Source organism: Drosophila navojoa, chromosome 4 (assembly GCF_054131105.1).
Source record: "Drosophila navojoa isolate 15081-1374.11 chromosome 4, UAZ_NAV_1.0, whole genome shotgun sequence".
NCBI classification, from domain to species: domain Eukaryota; kingdom Metazoa; phylum Arthropoda; class Insecta; order Diptera; family Drosophilidae; genus Drosophila; species Drosophila navojoa.
Window position 1 is genome coordinate 24,014,726 of NC_142892.1, and position 23,436 is coordinate 24,038,161.

Sequence of the window (23,436 nt, forward strand, 5' to 3'; positions counted from 1 at the left end):
CTGAAGTGCCTTCAAATTAACGTGGCTGCGTTTTTCAGCTAAGGGCGGTGAGGCAGCCGAGAGCTCACGGAAGACATAGTCACATGCCAGTGAATATTTAATGATAAACTGCCGAAATCTCTTAGAAATATTTTAAACTAATGTGAAAAATGCACTTGAGAACAATTATGTACAGTCGCAAGATACCCTGTAAATAAATAAATTCATGATCTGGCAATTCTTTGGCATGTAACTTAATGGCAATGCTTTGCCTAGCAGTTAGGAGAATATCTATGTTAATCAAGTTCAGCTCACTGAGACAGTCAAACGTTTTTGTTCTTTGAATATTAATATGTATATATGTATCTTTATCCATAATACTGTACTCTATTTCGATTTATTATATTCGATTTTATAATGCCTGGTTATTTATTGAACAGAGAATGAAATGGATCATATATGAATCAACTCGTCTGTATTTTTTTGTTCCGTTGCTTTTCAATCAAAGCTGAAGCGCAGCAATGTTACGGTATAAACTATATATGCGAGTATCCAACTATATATACGGATTTGTTATTTGTTGTGCGGGGTACGTGTGAAAAACCAAAAGTTTTGCTAAATTATTTTGTATTCGAAAGCCACATTGTAGCAAATGTGCACAGAACTGAAATCGCTTTTCGTGTTGTGTTCGTGGAAAACTGTATAGTTTTGCGGCATTGATAAAAGTGGATAAGCAAGAAGGAAAAAAAAAAGACAAGTAAGAAGGCTCCAGTCGAGACTGCTCGACTAGGAGATACCCTGAACCCTTCAAGGTGATATTCTAATCATTATCTACTTCTTTTATGCACATATACATATATACACATCCACACGCACGCATAAGCCCGCGCTCTGCTAACTGTGCAGTAAGCAGTATAAAAAAAAGACACATTCACTGTTTACATCGATTGCTGTATATGGGTCAGTTTATGACTAACAGCAAAAACTGTCCTAGACAACAACGCACAAGAGGCACTCAAAGTACGACTTCCATTTGTCCATTTATTCGTTTATCCATTTGTCCAATTACATTTACGATTTCACTCACGCGCTCTGGGGTGGGGGAGAAGCCATTTCAAGGTCGCCAAATAATGGGCCCAAATGATGGCTACATAAACTAATTGCATACTCGTATAATTCGATGCTAGCACAAATTGTTTATACTTATGTCGGCGATTCAAAATAAACAATAAAAGCAGCAACAGTAACATCAGCCACATGGAAAAGTGCGCACTTCTCCTTAATGAGAGAGCCAAGAAGTGACTTTCGTAGGCAGAGATGTAATCAAAAAGTAAAGGTGCTGGCTACAGCTGAAATGTGTCGCTGGCTGTTATTTGCAGACCTTCGCAACACCCTTCAATAGTTCTCTGGCATGAGTTCAAGCAGCAACGTCAAGGTGGCCTTTCAGTAATGAACCAAATTCTGTGTTATTTTTACATTTTTCTTTCTATTTTTTTGTTTTTGCTCGGCTTGGTATATTAACGGCCGCGTCCGTGTAGGCAGAAATGCTTTATGGACCAGCTGACATTTCGTACATGTGATTGTCTGTGTGTGTGCGTGTCATTTTCTGTCTTGCCACTCCCACGCGCAAGCATACACCCCATCCGCCCTCGCCGCTTCCCTTTGAAGTGCGCGTGCATTTCAGCGCATGAATTTAATTGGCTTTCAACGAGCATCAACAATTGTTTATGGACAAGCGTTGCTGTTGGCCTTTATCACAGGCCAGCAGCTGATACGAAAGCGTATAACCTTTGTGCAAATATGTAATGCTCGAAGCGTATATAAATTGGTTGGTTGTTATGTCTTACCACTTACTAATAACAAATAATATTTGGTTAGAATTATTTATTATTTTCTATAACAAAATATCACCTAAAAAGTACCTAAAAGTAAGTTTGGTAAGACCACTAACCAAATAGAAAATAATAAATAATTCTTTTGCCAAAATGAATTAAAGTATATAAATTATATATGTATGTATAAAGAAATAAGTCGAGGTTGCTTGACTTTGAGATCCCCTGAATCATAAAAATAGTCTACAACTCTACAAAAGAAACATGAATCTATATTTAAAATTTGAGGACTGTCTTTACAGTCTGACTTTAAAGATACTTATAGATTTTCGGTATGAGTTTTATCGCTAAAACCGGGGGCAGTTATCGATTTTTCCAAAGAACCCCAAGTTGTGTGCTCTATTTAAGATCCCTGGGAATATATTAGGAATGTATGCCACGCGTGTTTCTGGCTTTTGCATACATTTAATAAATTGATTATACCCTGATTTCCGGATATTCTACTCCATATTCAACATATTCAACGACAGAGCACAAAATTGCTCAACAATCATATAAAAGGCAATGCGGTGTATCATTTTTGTCATTCAAATTACATCTTCCGTATGTACAATGCAAAATATAGTTTTCCATTCAATTAAATCTTAAGTTTGTTGTCATAATTGGTAAGTTAAAAAAAAAAATATAAAGGTAATGCGTATTGAACTATTACTCAATGCTCATAGTTGGCTTACGTATAATAGATGTTATGCCTGTGAGCACTCTGAGTTACTGTTTGCTACCACAGCTGGCAGCCACTCGGGCTGAGATTTATAAGGGTTTGCGTCAAGTGCAAATGACTTTAATTATATCTGTAAATCGCAAGAATTAAATTCAATTATGGCTTTTCGTTGCACTCTTGAGAGAGTTGACGGTATTTTAAATGTTATTCACAGGGCCAATCGCATACAGCCTTTGCATATGCATTGTCATGACTTTTGAGATTAATTGAATACACTTGGCAGCTTTAATTGCGCATTACCCGGCAAACAGGCAATAAATTAGTGTAGTTGAAGCCATAAATGACATTTTTACAGCCACTTTTTATTATTGGCCTGTAACGGGTCCCAGGCCTATTCACATTCCCAGCCTCGTCCCCAACATTGCGTCGGCCTCGTTGCATGCATCGAACTTTGCTTGTTGGTATTGCTTATATACTCATTACATGGCGAAAGCAGGGGTATATTGCGATGACCTCGAACATAAAATCTTGAGTCAAAGTTGAGTGAGCTCATAATAGATGGGGATGCTATCCACATCCTTAATGAGTAAGTTTTGTTGCAATGCAACTGATAAGTGTAGAGCATCGGGCAGTCTGCAACATCCGATTGCTGCCTTTTTGCCTCACACACATTTTGTTTATGTTGTGTGTTTGCGGTCGTTCGCCATTTGCCTTCGGCCTCTATCCATGGGCATGCAAGAGGCCCGAGTGCGATCCACAGAGTGATGTCGAGCAAGGGGTGAGCGGAACCAAGGGGCTACGACACACAACCTCAATCCGCAAATTTATGCAAAGGCATGAAATGCTCGATAGCTGCGCTGTGTGCACAGTTTGTTAACGTGCTCGGAACAATGTGCAATACATAATTAAGCCCTTTTAGTTAGCATGGGCTTAAAGCTGTCAGCGTAAGGGAGAGTTGCAGCATGAATATTTTGCATGGGCTGTGCAGAAAACGTTCTTGATTTACACTATCTGAACATGTGCAACTTCAAAGCCCCAGGCACTAGTGAAAGGAAGATTCACTATGCAATAATTAACAATTAATTTTAAATTAAGTTTGTATACTATTAATATTGATGGAATTTGCACCAGGAGAGGAGCAGGAGCAAAATTTAAGTTGAATTCTTGATTATTTTGTAATTCATTTAAATTTATTTTTTACTTAAACGAGTTACTTCATTTTTATTTAACCTGAAGACAAATAGAGTTGAGCTCTGAATTAGCTTTGTGTGTGAATTTTTTTTTTTAATGTTTATTTTTTCCAATTTAAATTTATCCAAATGAGTTTCAGCAGTTTAATAACTAATAACGATAATGATGAAAGTTGAATATTTAATGAAATTTTATAAAATTGTTAAGTTATAATATGTGGAACGTTTATTATATTCTATCTAATTTTGTATTATATTTCTTAAATCAATGTGAGTTACACTTAGAGCATTTCCAACAAATATGCCAAACCGTTATATAAGATTTTATGACTAAAAACTTCTATTGTTTTTTCTACATTATATGCTTAATGTTAATTTTAGCATTTGAGTATTAAAAAGATTAAACTTAAGAAAATTTAGCAGAAGGACGTCTTTTTAAAGCTATGCCAAATGTATATAATATACAAAAAATAGAATAGATAATTATAATTTCAGCTAATCAAATTTTCCCAGTCAAGTATTATCTAAAATGAGGTCTCATATATTACTAAACTTTCTCTTTTATTTATATAATTTACATATTTTCGATTCATCTATAATATAAATATATATTTTGTAACTCTCGTAATTAATTATTTAATATAAATTCATTTAAATATTGCTGTGCCACATTCACTGCGAGGGGCGTCATATTTATGTAACACTTTGCGGTTCTAAATCAGAAATCAATAAAGCCACAACAATGCCTAAGCCACAGGCAGGTGTCAGCCGGCAAGAGACCCGTAAGCTTCTTCGCTCTGAGCTGCAGTTGCACTGACATAATTTACGACCCAGAAAACTAGCTTGAAACGCCAGCCGGCCTAAGCAACAACAATGGCCAGCCCAACACTACTAATAAAGTCTCATAAAACTAATTTATGAGCTGCATTTGGGTTGCTCTTAAGGCAGCCGGCGCGAAGTGCAGCGCGCTAGCAGACATTGCGTTCGAAGTAGTGCGGGCGTTGCGTATACGCAGCGTGCGCTAAAATTACCAACATGACACAATCAAAACGGAAATAAATTCGCATTCGTGCAGCAAGTGCAAATCGCTCTGGAGATGCAGGCGGAGGCGCAAGAGGAGGCGCTGGTGCTGGCGCTGGCGCAGTCTTAAAATAAGTGCAACTAATAAACATAATGACCTTCTGTGGCGGTTGGCTGGCATCCATGGGAACTGAGGTAATGCTGCCGTAGCAGCCACAATGCTAATGGCACAAAACTTTCCTCGTTGGGGCATGTCCGACCATGGCTGGGGTCTTATCAGTTGCTGATGCCGATGCCGCTGTTGCTGCTGCTGCTTCCTTTGGCGGGCAGGCGGAAGGCGCAGTTTTTGAACTGATGACGGCATTGCCGGGGCAAATGCAACCGCCGAGCGCCAAGAGTGGACTTTGTGCACTTAGATGCTGTTGGCTGCCATTTATTGTTGTTGGGATATTGTGAAAACGTGAAAATGAGCTCTTGCCACTTGGCAAACGGCGAAATTAAATTTTTATCTGAAAATATACGTGGGCATCAGTGCAATGGGCTAGTGAAATGCGAATATCGTTTGCTAGCAAATTTCCAATCGATCTGAACATATGTAGGCCATAAACGACTTTCATTGTGCTATGGAAAGTAACAACCACACACACACGCACACATTGGAAGAGAGCTGATGTTTGTAAACAAATTCTATGCGAAAGCCATGGTTGTTTATACTCAAGTGCTGTTGGCGCCTGCCACACAGGGAAAACAATAACAATCATGGAATGGCCCAAGAGTAGCCAGATAAACAAACAGACGCATATTACGCATTCGCCGCGTTGACACATGAGGCGCACAGGTCGCCGTGCGAGTAGCGCCACAAATATACTAGCATATCGCGCGAGGAATTATAAATCTTAAGCGTATTAATAGATGATTGTTGTAAACTAATTAAAAACAGAAACGAAGGCAACACACACAACCCACATGAGTAAGAGGTTATTTTTGTGTGCAGCGTTTCTTGAATTTTGCTAAATTTAAAATAAAATTCACACACAAAGCGCATACACTCGCATCGTGAGAGTGTGGAGGAGAGGTAGAGAGAGAGAGAGAGAGAGAGAGAGAGAAAGAGAGAGAGAAAGAGATAGGAGTGGATCCATGCTGCAGTCGCAGTTGCCGGCTATTTCAGTTGGCCCACATACCCGCCTAGCACACGCAGCCTTGCACGTCATCTCGCTCTCTCTCACACTCTCTCGCGCTCTCTTTATACCTCTCTTTGGCTCTCATTGAAAACAGACTCTATTTTAAGGCGTTTGGGAAAACCACCTGATAAACGAATAAATGGATTCGTTCAAGTACCTAGAACACAGTCCCAGCAGCAACCAGACCAAATCAGACCTGCCAGATATGTATATACAAATACGTCTGTATATATAGGTATATTCCGCTCGCCCCGCTAATATATTATTTGTTTTGTATTCAGAGAGCGCTGCATGTTTACCTATTTATTTAATAAATGCCTAAAATAAATTAATTGCATAAATGCTGGCACAGCTGTTAGGACTTAGCCAACTGCCTCAACCGAATGCACCTGTAAAGTGGCTTTTGTTGATACAGCTCCGGCAGCTCCATGCGCTTATTATTGAATACAAAACATACCTGAACATCCATTTCCTGTCTGTGCGTCGGCTGAAAAATCCATTTATTTATTATAGACGAAGGAGCGAAAAGCTTTCGGCATTTCTTAATTGTTTTTTAATGCGAGTATTTTATGGTTGATCATAAATACTTTTCAGCAATTCTTTAATACGTCTTCAGATATTCTTGCTTTGATATTGCTCTTTTAATAACCCAATGGACTGAGTCCCACAAAAATGCTATTATACATTTAATTGGCATAATTAAATTACTAAATGAACTCGAACTTCCGTCTTTTGTAATCAACAAAATAAATCAAATACACTTTCAGATTAAGGTTCACATAAAGCAAATAGAAAATCTCTGATAGATCTGAATATCGAGCATTCAAATAGATGACTTGCCCCATATATATAGTTCGCATTCAGTACACCTGCCTTGACAAATGTCGGATTCCTGAGGGTAGTTCGATTAAAAATTGCTTTTATTTGCTTAAGACAGAAGAATTTTCTTACGATAGAAGATAACTCAGAAATGCTTTGTTTCGTTTACAAACACAAATTGCGCGGCAAGAAATTTCATTTTTCCATTTGGGATCTGAGTTCGTTTGTTATTTACATGCGGAAAGTGCTGCTGTTAGATCTCGATGGGGCTGAGTGCGTGGAGTGTTTCTTAATTTGAAGTACCTCGGGTTGTTTCTGTCAGATGCAGATACTCATATAACTGGTCGTTGCTCGCCCCTCGCCCTACACACGCCCTTCTCTTAACGGCACAAGCTCCACAATTTAGCGTAAGCTTTGTGCAGCTCAATGAGTGGAACAAAGGCGCGGCACGAGGCAGCCCCGCCCTACGAACGTGAATGAGAATGGGCTGGCGAGCACAATGACTTGTGTCATTGCGAATGTCAAGATGTTGCTGCTCCACTGGCGCACTACAGTGCAGCTGCAACGCGCTCTAAACGTGTCTAGAACAATAGGCAGTCAAGCTGCAGTCAGGCTGCCAGCCTGCAGGCGAACGACAACGGATTCATTCATGCATGCCACACACATGGCACCCTTGCACACACTCGCACGCATACAGTCGCACTCTCTTAATTGTTTTTCGCCTTTTGCTTGGCTGCACCCTTTGACAGCGTCCCCGTGCAGCGTAACGAGATAATCTTCTCAGATTGCCGAGCTGAGCTGAGCTAAGCTGAGCAGAGAGGAGAAGAGCTGGGCTGAGCGTGATTGGGCCTGAGCTGAGCAGCAGCTGCTTGTCGCAGAGTCCCCAGAGACGCGCCAGAGTGCTGCCTACTTGCAGGCGCAAATTATAATGGCATTGCGAGCGTCGATATGGGAGAGGCTTGTGCGTATGCAAATACTCACGGTGCATATAACTATGGTCTGTTGACGCTGCATGCAACAAATTATAGACGCTTTTGTGGCTCAATTCAATTACACTTACGGCCACCCACTGTGGGCTATCCAGTCGGCCATGTCAACAGCGCGACATCGCTCGCAGCGCCGTGTCCTGCCAGGGGCTAATCGATACATCGCCCGGCGGGTCGCCTGTTTGCAATGTGCCACAAAATGCCGCAATTGTCAATCAATTGCATGGAAATTATGTCAACCAGCAACACGGGCCGTAGATCGACTTAGGTCTACGGTTTACGTGGCTCCCACACGAAGCCACTCCCCATACACTGGCCATACCATTGGCACAGTGTTTGTGCGTTGATGTCGCCTGTCAGAGGCAGTCGCCAAAAAGGAATTGAAAAATCGACGCAAAATGTGTTTGCACACTCACATACACACACGAGCATCGGCACTCTCCTATACTACATATATATATATTCGAGTTGAGTAAACAAATTTGCGATAATCTCTACTTGAGCGTAAAGTGCTCCACACTAGACAAAAAAATTGAGGAAACCACATACATCACGGTGCAAAGTTGATGATAATGCTGATGTTGATGTGATGTGATAAGTGCGATTATACAGCCAATGCTTAACGCTTCAAGAGTGCTTATGATAACAACAACAACTATTACGATTTCTATATAAGCTCACACACACACAGAGCGAGGCTTTTGCACATATTTGTATGCTCGTTTGAGCAAATACGTTGCCTCAGAAACACACAAACACACGCACATGCACATAACTACAAATCAGGCCCACAAAGCATATACGAAATAGCTAAGCCTGATTACGAAAAGTTTATTGAATGACTGTATATGGCCTGGCAAACAGTTACGACACAGAGAATTTACCCAATGAGCTTAAAATATTTGTTTACGCAGCACAATAAATAGTTTCGGATTATCTATTTAAAATCTCAACGGCATCTGAAAGATCCATTACTGAATGTTCAAAAACATCAAAAGGAATTATCATTGAACAAAATTGAAGTGAATTGAAAATCACATGGGATACACTCTTAACTGTAGCCAATTTAAGCTCTAACTGTTTATAGAAGAGTAAGCCTGAGTGAAGTTAAAGTCAGTAAATGAGAAAATAAAAGTAAAAATAAATAAAAATTAAAATAAAATGAAATAAATACATGCAGAAATACAAGTGAACTATATGAATGTACAGAGGGATTTATCTATTTTAGTTATATTTCACAAATGCAAAGCAAACAAATCATCGAGAACAGAAAAAACGCAAGAAATATGGTAAGGCCAAGCGGAAGTATTTCATCATTGAAGTGACTCGACAAGAGAATTTTCAGCGCAGCCCTAATAAAATGTTGAGTTCTAAAAGAATTGATATGGATCAGGTGAATTGAAAAGATTTCAAATATAAAATATCACATCATATTGAATGTGAATATTCATTTAATTGCAGTACACCAAAAAAATTGTATATTGCTTTAGATTATATTTTGAATAATAAAAGGAATAACAACAATATAAGAAAATAGTACAGTCGCAATACAACAAATATAAACAAGCATGGCGAAAAATACTCTCAAGAGATGATTAGTGTAATATTAATGAATGTTATAATTTAGTGAAAAGAGCTGCAAGAGTTAATGTCCATCTGCTTAGGAGCAAGTATATATTTGATTTATCCTGTGCAAGCAGACAAATTGAGTGGTATCTCTTAGTCAGGTCCGAGGCGCGACTTGATGATCATGACTAGTGTTGTTGTTCAGGTCTTTCGCATGCCCAAGGAACATAATTTCATAATTTTTATGACAAGTGCTGTCAGGCAGATGCCTTATGGCAGTACTGCGCGCTTCTGAGAGGCAGCGCACATAAAAATTGATTTGTATATTTATGCAGCAAATAAACTTTGCAATTTTATTGATTTGTTTGTGATTTTTGACTGCTGCTAAAGGGATTTTTTTGCTGATTTTTTTATACCCTGAACCCATTGAAAATGGGAAATCAGGGTATAATGTTTTTGTGTAAAAGTATGTAACAGGCAGAAGGAATCATCGCAGACCCCACAAAGTATATATATTCTTGATCAGCACGATGAGCTGAGTCGATATAGCCCTGTCCGTCTGTCCGTCCGTCCGTCCGTCTGTCCGTCCGTCCGTCCGTCCGTCTGTCCGTATGAACGCCGAGATCTCAGAAGATATAAGAGCTAGAGAGCTGAAATTTTTGTGCATACTCGTGTATACCATACGCAGTACGAGTTTGCTTTATTTTTTCGATAACTCATCCGATAACTTTTTTATCGAGAATAATCGAAAAATTGATTTTGTTTTTTGAGCCTCATTGGAGTACTATTAGACATAGAGACTTCAGATTTACTGTGTATATATATATGATGAATACAAACATTTTGTAATCAACAGATTTTGGATACCACGCCCCCTTCGCCCCCAATTTGCAAAAAACGTATTTCAAGTACTAGAGACTTGTGCTTTAGAATATACACACATTTTGACCATATGATTACGCTCTGAAAATTTCATTAAGATTGCATGTCTACAAAAAAAGTTATTCATCAAATAAATTCTCATACTATTGCCCACACTGCAGCGCAGCCCAAGCGCAGTCGCTGCTTACTGCGCAGTTAGCAGAGCGCGGGCGCGTGAGGGTGGATGCATGTGTATGTATGTGTGCGTGCATAAAAGAAGTGCAGAATGATAAGAATATCAGCTTGGAGGGTTCAGGGTATCTCCTAGTCGAGCAGTCTCGACTAGAGTCTTCTTACTTGTTTATAATGAACTTTTACCATTTGATTATCAGGGCATTTCAATTGAATTTCGTTTTGTAATATAAGTTATATTTGGAAATGAGGCAACGATTCATTTTGAACTTATGAAATGATAAACTTTTTACCTTTCGTTGAGTCCAGAAAGTGAGCTGGCCTAAGCCAATGGGATAGGTCTATATACTCATATAAATCGGAAGACTACTGTGAAAGCGGCCAGGTATTATTAATTATTTGAAGAGCAATTTTCGTGAGCAGGAGCAGCTCCTTCCTTTTGAGCGGCTAACGACACAGAGCCCAGCAGGCCATTCACTGGGCAGAAGGAGCAACGCGCTTCCGACTCCGTCTCCTGCTGCGTGCACTGTCAGCTCTCAGGTAAATATTTTCAATATAAATGTATATAGTGTTGGCTCACGTCCACCCCAGTACATGTTGTTCTTAGTGCAACACACACACATACACACGCATACTAACACTCCCGCTTAACTACATGCAGGCAGCCTGTGCTCAATTCCTTTTAGTATTTCACGTAAAATGTAGCCATATGTTGGGTACGTGTCTCCTACCAGAAGGAGGTACAGTCAAGCCTTGGGCACGGAGCTAGACTGTAGTACCGTGGAATGCATTAATAATAAAGTGAACGACACAGCCAACGGAGCAGAGAAATGCCTTGAAAGCTTTCAGCCATGTTTTGGTGCATGTGGTTAGCTATAGATCTCGCTTTATGTTTGCAGCACTCTCTCTCTCTCTCTCTCTCTATCACTCTCTGTGCACAGGTCTCTGTGCTGGTCGGAATTCGTTTGGTTCTCATAGTCAACTCCATCTACAGCCGATTTAATGCACATCCTCGCGGGCGCAGCAGCATCTGTGACATAAATAAACAAACAGTGCCACATGCTTCGCTTGCAACGTGGCGCCGTCCGCTGCTTGCAGCCAAATGGGGCAACAAAGGCAGAGCCAGATAAAGCCACTGACGTAAAGCCCCGGTGGCCATTACTGAGCCCGAGCAGTCCGCCGAGAGGAGAGGAGAGGCACTGTTTTAACACGAAACTTTAAAGCTGACGCGAATCGTTTGGGCTCTGACCTCGTCTCTCGTCTCTGTCTCGCACCTCTCGTCTGTCGTCTAACATCTATCGTCTGGCACGTTTTGTTTTTGTATTTAGTATTTTGCCCGTTTTACATTTTATTCACCGCGTGCAAAAATTTTATTTTTCAATTTCCTTAGAAGCTTTGATCTGATCCAGCACGACATGCCTCGCTCTTCGGGGCAAAGGATGTGCCTGCCGCCTGTTTGCGCCTGGTACTCGCAAAGCAGGCAAAACTTTGCGACAAGCTGTCCCACTCCCAGTGGTCCCGCCCATTTATGCTCGTGTGCAACTGACAGTAACAAGTTCAACAAAAGAGCCAGCGCTTTTAACTTTATTAAGATATCACAAACACACGCGTCTGTCCATCTTCCCATCTGCCCATCAGCCACGCCCTCAGCGACGCTTGAACAGTCTTCTCATATAATTTACAGCAGTGACAAGAAGGGGTTTTCTTAATTGAGTTTCAACGCCATTAAAAAAAAATTATGCCAGGCTGTTGTGAGATAAATCCAGAGACGCGACTCGACAGCTCTGAGTTGCGAGTGGCGAGTGGTGAATTGGTTGCCACAGAGTTGCTTAGATAATTGAAATTATCACAGTCTCATTTATGAAGTTCCATTATAGTTACTCTTCCTAATGCTGATGACGCTAATGGCGGCTGCAGCGGCCTTGAAGCTGCCAGCAATTAGCGCTGCCTCGCAGAATGGAGCGCAGAGCAACCGCCAATGCTTTGTAGTTGGCCGAGTCAGGGGTCACTGCTGATGCTGATGACGGGTTGAGCTCCGACAGCTTGAGCTCCGTCGAGCACGGTTTTTTCTACAGAAGCACGCTGTTTACTACGCAGGTCTACAAGCTTTAACATAATGTAGTAAGCGACTAACAAGAATCTTTGACCGTGCGGACCCATTGAAAATGGGAAAACAGGGTATTATGGCTTTGTGAAAAAGTATGTAACGGACAGAAGGACCCCATAAAGTATATATATTCCTGTTCAGGGCAACGAGCTGAGTCGATAAAGCCATGTCCGTCTATCCGTCCGTCCGTCCGTATGAGTGCGTCGATCTCAGAAGGTACAAAAGCTAGAGAGCTGAAATTTGGCATGCATACAAATTTGTAAGTACTAGAGACTTGTGCTTCAGAATGCATACACATTTTAACCATATGATTACGCTCTGAAAGTTTAATTAAAATTGTATTTCTACAAAAGAAGTTATTCAACAATAAATTCTCATACTATTGCCCACGCTACAGCGCAGCCCAAGCGCTATCGCTGCTTACTGCGCAGTTAGCAGAGCGTGTTCTTATACGTGCGTTGGAATATCAGTATCGAGGGTTCAAGGTATATCCTAGTTGAGCTGTATCGACTAGACCCTTCTTACTTGTTAATTATACACCAAGAGAGCATTATAAAAATTAATTTATTATTTTAAAAATTATTATCAGAAAAGTGTTACTACTATGATCAATAGCTTGCTATAGGGTTTTCTTGAGCTTAAACACAAATTATTTAAGAGACTAAAATCGAATATCAGATTCACACATTCCTGATCGCTTTCAACGATCAGATACAGTTCCGTTGTGTCTGTTATTCATCTTTCGCAAATTATATTTAAATTTTTGCCTGCGCGTTCTCCGTTTTGCATTTTGCATTTTGCGTTTTGAGTGGGGCTCTTGCAGCAGTACTACAGCCACAGTCAAAAGGCTCACATGACCGAGTAGAGGAATTTGTTGCCAGTAGCTGTTGGAGTTGCTGTTGTTGTTGCCACACACAATTTGCTGGCTGGCATTTAGAATAAACGGCTGACACTTACGGGCTGCTTCCGTCAAAGTGGCCAAATCAACGGAACTCGCATTCATACAGCCGGAGGGGCGACGGAACGCCTAGACCGTGACGCGCACAGCAAAAGATAAGCAGATAATTAATTTTTTGCCCTCGCTAGCTCGTCCATAATGAGGCGAAAGATAAATTACGTTGCGTTAGGGCCACGGTTTGGATCGAGGCGTGAGCAATCGACACTTAATTCATTCAAATCTCAATGTTCGCACTCTCAGTGGGAGGTTCGCATATGTGAGTCTGCATAAATGAGTGAATTTAAAGCTGGATGGGTATTCATAATACATAAGCAGGCAGAGGGCTGACAGAGGCGAGGACAGGCCTGAAGGACAATAAGAGCGGCTCCAGAAGTCTGTGACAAGGCACATCCAAGACACACGCCGAAACGAATGGACGACGACGTGGGGCGTGGCGGCGGAGCGACGGAGCGACGGGTTTGCCGCTCCAATTGCCCAATTGAAAGAGAAATTTGTGGTGCGCAGCCCCATCTTGGCAGCCATTTCGTGACAACAAGCGCTAAAGGGGCACACGGCACGAAAGTTTTGACGGTTTCTGCCTGCCAGCCAGCTCGTCTGTCCGCGCTTTAAGCCAGACCGGTAACGCCCTCGTACATGTATCTTGCATATTTTTGGTCTCCTTCTGTGCGGCATGTGCACCTGCAGCCAGCAGAATGCAGAATGTAGAATGGCGAGTGCAGTAGACGGCCTGCTCATGTCTAGCAAGGACCTGGGCATGGAGCTCCCACGTGGCACGAGCACGTGGCATGTGTGCCAAAAACCGAAAATTTGCTCAAACCAATCAAGTACGAAACGCAACGCGGTAGCTGCTCGGAGTCGTTGCGATTGATTTTTATCGCTGACGCTTGTACATAACATAAAAAGCAAAAGAAAAAGAAACATAAAAAGAAACAGAAAAAGGGGAACGAGAAGGCGAAACATTAAAGTGAACAATATATAAGTAGTACAAAGTCGATGGCAAAGATACTAAGCCGACTACAGCTCCAGATATGACAACCTTGAAGAAAACGTCTGCAAATTGTCATATAACATACGAATGGAGTGGTAGAGGACTAGATACAATTAACCCAGTTGGAAATCATATTGTGGATCGTGATATTGGCATATAAAAAGGAAGAGAGTTTTGACTGGGAAATGAGGGTTTACCTACTTGAAACACTATATGTTGCCCATACCCATTCAAATTTATTTTGCTTATAACAATTTCATTATACGATTACTTCTACTGTAATACTAGGGCATACCATGGGAGACTGCTAAGGAACAAAACAAGAAAACGTTCAACATTTCGTTGCAAATCATTGGGAGTGCACTCAGATGCGGAAACGAGTGCACACATAACTCAATAGCCTGTATGCCCTGACAGTCACACACATGGACACAAATATAGGTATATGTGGCGTATCGTGTAGTTTCTCGGCGAGCTGACTCTTTGTCATATGCAGACTCGGCGCATTGCCAAATATTGATTATGCCTTCAAAAAATGAATGGAAATTCGCTTCGCTGAATCGGGTTGAAGGCAAAGGGAGCCGCGCTGCAGATAAAGCTGCCAACGTATGCGCGTCATCAGGCAAAGGACATCCGGGATGGCTAATGCACAGAAGACGGTGGAGGAACTACAACAAGGCTTGTCGTAGTATGTCAATTGACCTGGCGTAAATGGCATCAAATTTACGCTGGCCCCATTACAAGTTAACTACTTTAATGGACCAACTAAGCGTTTCTTTAAATATACATGTATAATATATGTATATATATGTATTCCAATACAAATATATATTATAGGAATGTCAGGCAAATGGCGCGACTATCAGCCAATGGCAAAACTTTTACTGCCCAAAATCGCGTGACGCTTAACAAATATTCGCACTCTCGCCGAGTTTACAAAATAATCTCAACTTTTCGCATTGGCTCATTACTCTAATGTGTCAATCCCGAGAGCTGAGTTAGCACCTATCACAAGAGACGAATAACTAGTTCTGGACAAGTCAATGCTAACGTAAGTAAGTAAGCTAGTAAAGCTTATATTCTGTTCATGCCGAATGCATTCATGTAGCAGGCATCGAATTTTTACACAATTTACCCAATTTATACCCTGAATACATTGAGAATGGAAAATCAGGGTATAATATATTAATATATATAATATATGTGTAAAGGTGCATGAGTAGTTTGATGGAGAACCCATGTACCACTCTGCTTAAACAATGTCTAAAAGATAACAACACAACTTTAATAAAAACACAGTTTTAGAAGAAGTCTGATAATGCAAAAGATTAAAAGATGCTTAGATAATCACAGTGCTTCGAAGTTATTTTTCATAGTTTTCATGGATTTTTTTGCTATATATTGCTTTAGGTTTTACTAAATTCTTTAAGTAAATAAAAATATAAAGAAAGAATTTGGACTTGTTATAATTCGAGAATTATTCAACGGAATATATATATGTATGCTCGTATGCTGACACATTGCATTATACATTCCGTTAATACATATAACATTAAAAAAGAAAAAACAAGCAAAAAGACTCTAGTCGAGACTGCTCAACTAGAAGATACCCTGAACCCTCCAATCTGATATTCTTCTAATCTTTCTGTACTTTTTTCATGCACATATATGTACATACATACACATGCATCCGCACGCACGTATAAAAACACGCTCTATTAACTGCGCAGTAAGCAGCAACTGCGCTTGGGCTGCGCTGCAGTATTTGCAATATTATAAAAATTCATTTGTTTTAGAATTTCATTTCTAGAAGTACAATCTTACTGAAACTTTCAGAACGTAACCATAATGTGTAAATGTTTATATACCGAAACACAAGTCTCTAGTATTTGAAACACGCTTTTTACAAATATGATAGTGAGGCGGTGTTTATAGGGGTGGGGGGTAAATTCTAATAAGAATCGGATTTGTATAAAATGCATCTTTATATATATTAAAAATTTTGGAACTTTAGCTTTAAATATGTAGGAGATATAATTTTATAACTGATTTTAGATAAAGTTTTTTATCGATTAAAATGATGGGTTATCGTTTTTTAGTGATAAACTCTATATCCGCGATATATATGGACATTCTAAGAACATTCAAGTCTCTAGCTCTTAAATCTTCTTAGATCGATGCATTCCAACATACGGACAGACAGACGGACAGGGCCAAATCGACTCAGCTCTTCGCCCTGATCAAGAATACATATATACTTTGTGGAGTCTGCCACGCCTCCTTCTTACATACTATTAGACCTGGAGATTTCAGATTTACTGAGTATATACATATGATGAATACCAATATTTTGTAAATTGCAGATTTTGGATACCACGCCCCCTTTGCAACAAATTAAAAAAAAAAAAACAAGAAAGAAAGCTCTAGTCGAGACTGCTCGACTACGAGATCCCCTGAACTCTACAAGCAACTGATATTTCAATAATAAATAGCACAGACACACACACACACACACGAATACAAACAAACAAACGCACACACATACACATACAAATAAACACACGCATACACACACACTCACATATACAGGCGATTACGCTTGGGTTGCGCTGCAGTGGTGGCAATATTATGAGAACTTATTTGTTGAATAATTTAATTTCTAGGCGTACGATCGTAATGAAACTTTCAGAACGTAATCATAATGTTAAAATGTATGTGTATACCGAAGCACAAGTCTCTAGTATTTGATGATACTACAAATCGACTCAGCTTGTCGCCCTGATCAAGAATATATATACTTTGTGGGGTCTGCCACGCCTCCTTCTGCCTGTTACATACTTTTAACAAAACCATTATACCCTGATTTCCCATTTTCAATGGGTTCAGGGTATAATAACGTATTTCAAGTACTAGAGACTTGTGCATTGCAATGCACGCACACTCAGTGAACATCTAGTGAGCATGGGTATCTCTTAGTTGGGCAGCCCAACTATAATTTTCTGGCTTGTTCTATTGTAAATTGCTTAGAACACGTTTGACCTCCCGTGCTGACAATGGAATTGGCAAAGCCATTAAGGGACCTGCACTCCTCCTGTCCCCCATTTGCTGACACTCGTGGCCCATTGTTTGTGTGCTCTTTTATCACCTGCGAGCTGACTGGGACATTGGGCTTTGATGGAATCGACGCCCGCTTACTTACTCACAAGTTGTCAAAACTCATAAATTAAGACAACACACCCTGCTGCTTATCACTTGACTTATCAAGCGTTCAAAATATTTATGTATATGAATATATAAATATATCTAAACATAAATGTCTTCATACCAAAAAATCTTTCTACTTGTATATACTTATATATTGTATAATACCAGAACAGCCCTAATGCTATTTGACAATTCGGAAATGTGTTTGCTCAGCGTGTTTCGTTATCGATAAACGAACTCTGAAGAAATTGTACTGCCTCAACGAGTCGAGTTGAGCGGAGTGAAGTGAAGTTGGTAAAGTACGTAAAGTAGCATGTCAAATTAGAACGCTAATTGACTCATAACTGGGGGCACTCGACCGCAGCTGGTGGCAGGCAGGAGGCCGGGCGCAGCAATATGCAAAGCTGCCTAAATTAGTCAAAATATCGATCGAATTAATATAATTTCATAGTGTGTACGCCCCCAGGCGAACTAAAAATTAATAATCATATTCGACTACGCAGATGTGAGTTTTTAATTTGCAAGTCAACTAGATGATGAGGAGTCAGTTAGCCCCGTTTTACTTACCTCGCTAGAAGTACACGCACAGTTAGAAGTAGAGCTGGGTGCTTAGATTGCAGATATATTTATATAGACTTGAGTTATAAAGACATTTTGTATAGTTGTAGTAGTTACAGAGAGAGAGAGAGTTTTTTAGAGTTGGAAACGTCGTCGCTCGCTTTCCGCTTTGCTCACTTTGGAGCCTACGCACTGAGAGGCCTTTTCTGCTCAAGCTGCGGCGACTTACATTTTCCGCCTCGAATGGCCACCGAATTTGTCACAGCCACACGCGTTTTCTGCGAGGCAACATACATATTTAAAAAATATACATATATAAAATATACGCTCCACTTGGCTCATTTATTGCACACACACAGAGACAAACAACAATTTGCATTGAAAATACCCCCAACAAACAACAACAACATTTTTTGTTTTTTTTTTTTTTCTAGATCTATTAAACAGCGGAAAATACAAGCACACAGGAGAGACAAACAAATGCGGAGTCAGAGGCAAATAAAAACTTATTCGGTTGTCATTTATGATAATGCGTATACGCCGTGCTGGCCACGGGCTTCTATGAAATTTACAGAAGTCGCAGCTCGGTTATTTCGTTATATTTGTCCTCGCGTTTGCGTCGTCCGTTTGTCTGCACTGCTTTTCGCCTATCTGTCTACGCTTTGCTTGCCTACCCTCTTCCTGTACGCACATACAAGTGAGTGCGTAAGTCTGTGTGTGTGTGTGTTGGCTCTAATGTTGTTCTGGGTACACGCCTTACTTCAAAAGCATATTCACTCGCACAATTATTCAGTTGTTTTGCTTTTTCGTCTCGTCTTGTCTTCTTCTTGCCTTCTTCTTGTTCTACTAAGTCCACTTTGGCTCGACACTCACGGCACAGTTGCCAAATTGATATATTTGTGTTGTTTCTTATGCAGATTGTTTAATTATTAAGTTTCAATTTGCATTCACATGCCAACGCTGGCGGGTTCTATCCGCTTGCAACAATTTCCAGCACAACACGCTCCAAAGCTTAGCCACGAACTGAGTCAGCCAAGGCGAAACTTCACATCAAGAAGCGAAAGCCCGAAAACGAGAACCGAACAACAAGCAAAGGGAAAAGGAAAGCAAAGCCGAAACGAGAGGCTTCCCTTCCAATGCCTGCGTACAATCCTTTGTGCGAGAATGAACCAGCACGGCCGAGGCACGTACCATGCGGAATGTGTTATTTTGGAAGCACGCTCAAGGTGTTTGTTGTTGCCTGGAAGTCTCTACAAGTCTCTCTAATTCACACGCGCTCTCTCTGCCTCTCGCTCGCGCTCTCCATTTGCCTCTCCTCCTCCCTCTCTAATGCTCTCTGTTAAATGCGGACTGTGCGTGTCTTGCGCTCTTTGCTGTGTGTCTGCATACCACAGTCGCACTTTAGTTACTGTTACACACACACACACATACACCGACTTCTGCATGTGTTAAATTAGTTTTGATACCAAGTTGGATTACCGACTTTTAGCCACTTAATGCTTGTAAACAATTGCATTGCTGTCTTTTAGCTGCGAATCTTGCGATTGAAGAATATTTTTCGTTGATTCCCTGATGTTTTTTGTGTGTTCTTTTTTTTGTGGTTTTTGTTTTCTATACTGAAAAGTTTTCGAACATTTATTGGCCGTGCTTATGCTATTTGTGCGGGCGCACAAAAAATTGTTATAAATAGCTGCCGGAGGCCTCGTCAGCAGCGGCGACGACAGCCGCGACAACATCAAGTTCAGCCCACGGGGAATGAGCTGAGGCTAGGAGAGGAAAGGCAAGGTGAAAGGAGGACGGCCGAGATGAGGTGAGGTGTGTGTAGGAAGTTGAAACTTTTGACCTTAGTCAAGTTAAAACGTGACTATATGTCTTCATCATGTTTTCACTCTCTCACACGCACCCTCTCTCTCGCTCACTCGCTCTCTCTCTCTCGTTGTTTAGCTGTGTGTGTCTATCATTCAGTAAACAGTTTATGCGCCTAATTGGCGTACCCTTTGGGGCTGCCGATGCGGCCTTTAGCTAAAGTCGCCTGCCGAATAATTAATGCAACTGCAAGTTGGCCCTAGCCGCAGCTACTAACGGCTAATTGCCAACAACTGACTGCTAGTTAATTACTGCTGCTGCATTAATAATAAGTTACAAGGGCTAGCAGACGACGCCGCACCCAGTTTGTTTGACGCATACTCATGAATTTATGAATTCACAGCCCACACATCCCGCACACCCCACTCTGACCCCTCTCGGATCCCTCGACACTCATCCTTCGCCTGCTGCTCAACGCTTTTATGATTATTGCGACGCCGCGTCTGCGTCTGGCCCGTGTTTTTGTTCCCCAAACTGACGCCAAGCCCCGCCCCCTACGCCCACAACCCCTACGAATGTTGTCAATCAAAAGCCCAGCCCTGTGGACCAGATTCTCTGTTGGGCTCTCTAGTTGTAGTTATTGTTGCTGCTGCTGTTTGGCAATTTGTTTTGTTGTTTGCCTAGTTTTCGATTTTTGTGCCATTTATCTGTTGTAAGTGGCTGGAGAGGGTGAAGGAGCGAACAAAGGAGAGGGAGGCGGAGAAGAGTGCTCTGTGAATGCGGTGGGCATTATTAATGTGCGGACATTTGAATGTGTGGAGCCCCGTTCGCCAGCTAGAATTAGACATTTCAGGATCATAGTGTCCTTTTGGCAGGCCAAAAGGCAGCTGCCTCTTCAGCCCAGCTGAAGAAAAATCAATGGATTGACTTTGGCTGCTGTGTGGCGGCCGCTATTTTCTGCACTTTAAACGCGTCACTAGCCATTTTGCAGACATTTCTCAGCTGTATATGTGTGCGAATACTAAAGGCATTTTTTTCTTTTGTGTAGAGTCACTAGATTTATTTGACGCTTTTCAGTTTAGTCTCTGTTATTTGTTTGTGCGTATTTTTTTTTTCATTTGATTTTTGGTTTTTAGCATTTGCCGAACATATTTCATGAATTTGCTTAGCATTTCGCTTGGTTTCTGCCACAATTTGTCGCAGCACTTTTAATTGCACTTACACGCATCGAATCGTATCGCAACGCATCGGAAATGGCATCGGAGACCGCAGCGATTCGGTTTTCAAGGTAAGCACTACCGATGCGTTCACATTAATGCACTGGGCTTACTTTTATTTTTATTTTACTCAATTTATTTTATTTTTTTACACGCGCTTTTCACACTCGCTTTGTATTCGTTTAGTTGAATTTCTTGTATTTGCTTTTCTGTTGCTCTCCTCTTCTTCCTCTTCGTGTTCCTCTTGTTCTTTTTGTGTACAATTTGTGTTGTTGTCAGCCCTTGGGCGCACTCGGACACACCAAAGTCGAAAACTTTCGATAGACTGAAGGCGACTGACTCAACGATTCGACGACTCGACGACTCAACGCGTCACGTCACAACACGTCCGTATTCAGCTGTGGCCGTTACTCCACTGAACTGATGATGGCGTTGGCAATGGCGACCATGTCAAGTTTTTCACAATGGGAAAACTTTTTCACTCGCCTCGCTCGCTCGCGCTCATTTCATATCTCTCGCATATTATACCACGCGCCTCTCTGCCTCGCACTCTCATTCTCGCTCTCTTTTTATCGCTCGCTGGCATAACTTTTGGTTTTGTTGTTGCTGCTGAATGATAAAGCACAAGCGGCCCAGACCCATAGAACGCGTTAATTTTCGCTATTTTCCTTCTGTTGGCTGGCTAACTTTTTCTTCATTTTCCTGTTATTTTTGCGAACGTTTTCATTCATTGTCAACTTGCGGCAATTTCTTTCTCTTTCTCTCCCTGTCTCTCCCGACCTTCGCTGTTGTTTTCGGACTGCTATCAGTTATTAAGAGTTTTTCTCTTTCTATCTTCATTTGGACATTTCCTTTGGACTTTATTATTTATGGTCACTTAGTTAGGGCACGTGACAGTTCATTATGCATAAATTTGAAACATATGGATTTGCTGCTCATTTTTTTATTTATTTTTTTATTTTGTTTTATCGCTTATTTTACGGGTGAGTCTATTTGTGTATTTGGATTTTGTCAGCTAGAGAACTTTTCTGCTTTTCGCGGCAATGAATATAAATTACCAATTGGCACCGACAAGCAACACTCCAATTCTATACATCTAGTCAGTTAGGTATTTTTTCTGTTCTTGTAGTTACAAAGAATGTTTGTTTTAATTTTTAATGCTCGTATTATATGAAAATATCCAGCTAATATAAACAGAAAACTAACAGAAACAATAATTTTCAAGTAAACTGATTATTAACAGACCAACTATTTATGAAAATATATGCATAATGTTTATTTACGATAATAATATATTTTAAATTTCAATAATTGTTCTTAAATTTTCAACCAGGTAATAATAATATAGATATAATAAAAATTACTATTATTTAAGGCAATTATCAAATCATTTTGTATTTTCACTAATTTTTAATTTTTTCGTTCATTTAGTAAAAGTTTTTTAATTTTAATATTACACCGTCATTAAATTACGAAGCGTTTTCAAAATTGAGCGAGCTGCGTGCGTTACATAGCCATTAGCTTTTGTCATGCACAGCTCGCAGCAGAAAACACAACCGAAAAGGCAAACATGCAGCTATCTCGCTCACTCTGTTCGAGCAACAAACCGCGCACGATTTACACGCGTTTCCCGCGCGGGTTTCCTGCAGTTAACTGGAATAAGACTTGAATAAAAACATAAGATAAATTATTGTTAGCGCAACGTTAAAGAAACACTTGATAGATCAATGTCGAGAGGCAGTGCCTCAGAGACTATATTGGCAGCAAATTAAAGCATATCAAACTCTATCGACAGACGCCAAGAGCAACAAGTTGATGTTTTCATTAGCCAACGACGCCGACACATTTGACTAAGACGACTCCGACGACCACGCAATAGGCCAGCAAGTCAGTTAGCCATCTCGGCAAATCAGCCAACATCTAATTAACAATTTCGTAATTGAAACCGAGCCCTGCTTGACGGCAGCTGGTGAGCAGTTGCAGGAAGAGGAGGGGGCCGGACAATAAGTTACGTCTCTAGCAAGCGGTCCCGATACTTCGATACATGGCGCAGGGCTTTTGATTAATGGGCAGCTTAAGTGATACCGGGCAGCTGCGCCGGCTGAGCATTCAGCCAAGAAGAGAGACAAGCCCTGAGCTGATGAAGTCACTAATTTGACTTAAAAACGCATTAAAAACCATTTTCGTTAAAAAGCACCAAATAACCGAGCGAAGATCGCGTGAGCCATCTAACTGCCAGGGTTTTTCCGTA

General features: G+C 40.8%; 1 protein-coding gene across 19 annotated transcripts in view; it reads right to left on the reverse strand.

The window, feature by feature from the left end:
* Shab (potassium voltage-gated channel shaker cognate b) overlaps positions 1 to 21,614 on the reverse strand; it is a 69,865-nt gene extending 48,251 nt beyond the window's left edge. For 16 of the 19 annotated variants that reach the window (XM_018102078.3, XM_018102077.3, XM_018102075.3 and 13 more), the window contains exons 1-2: positions 21,191 to 21,614; positions 18,172 to 18,440 (exon numbers count right to left, since the gene is read on the reverse strand). The gene's annotated coding sequence lies outside the window, so the exon portion shown is untranslated. Of the gene's footprint in view, positions 1 to 18,171; positions 18,441 to 18,922; positions 19,495 to 21,190 lie in introns of those variants that run through there. The other 3 variants (XM_089258770.1, XM_030386564.2, XM_018102072.3) reach the window with 3 other exon arrangements.
* Between the last annotated feature and the right edge of the window lie 1,822 nt (positions 21,615 to 23,436).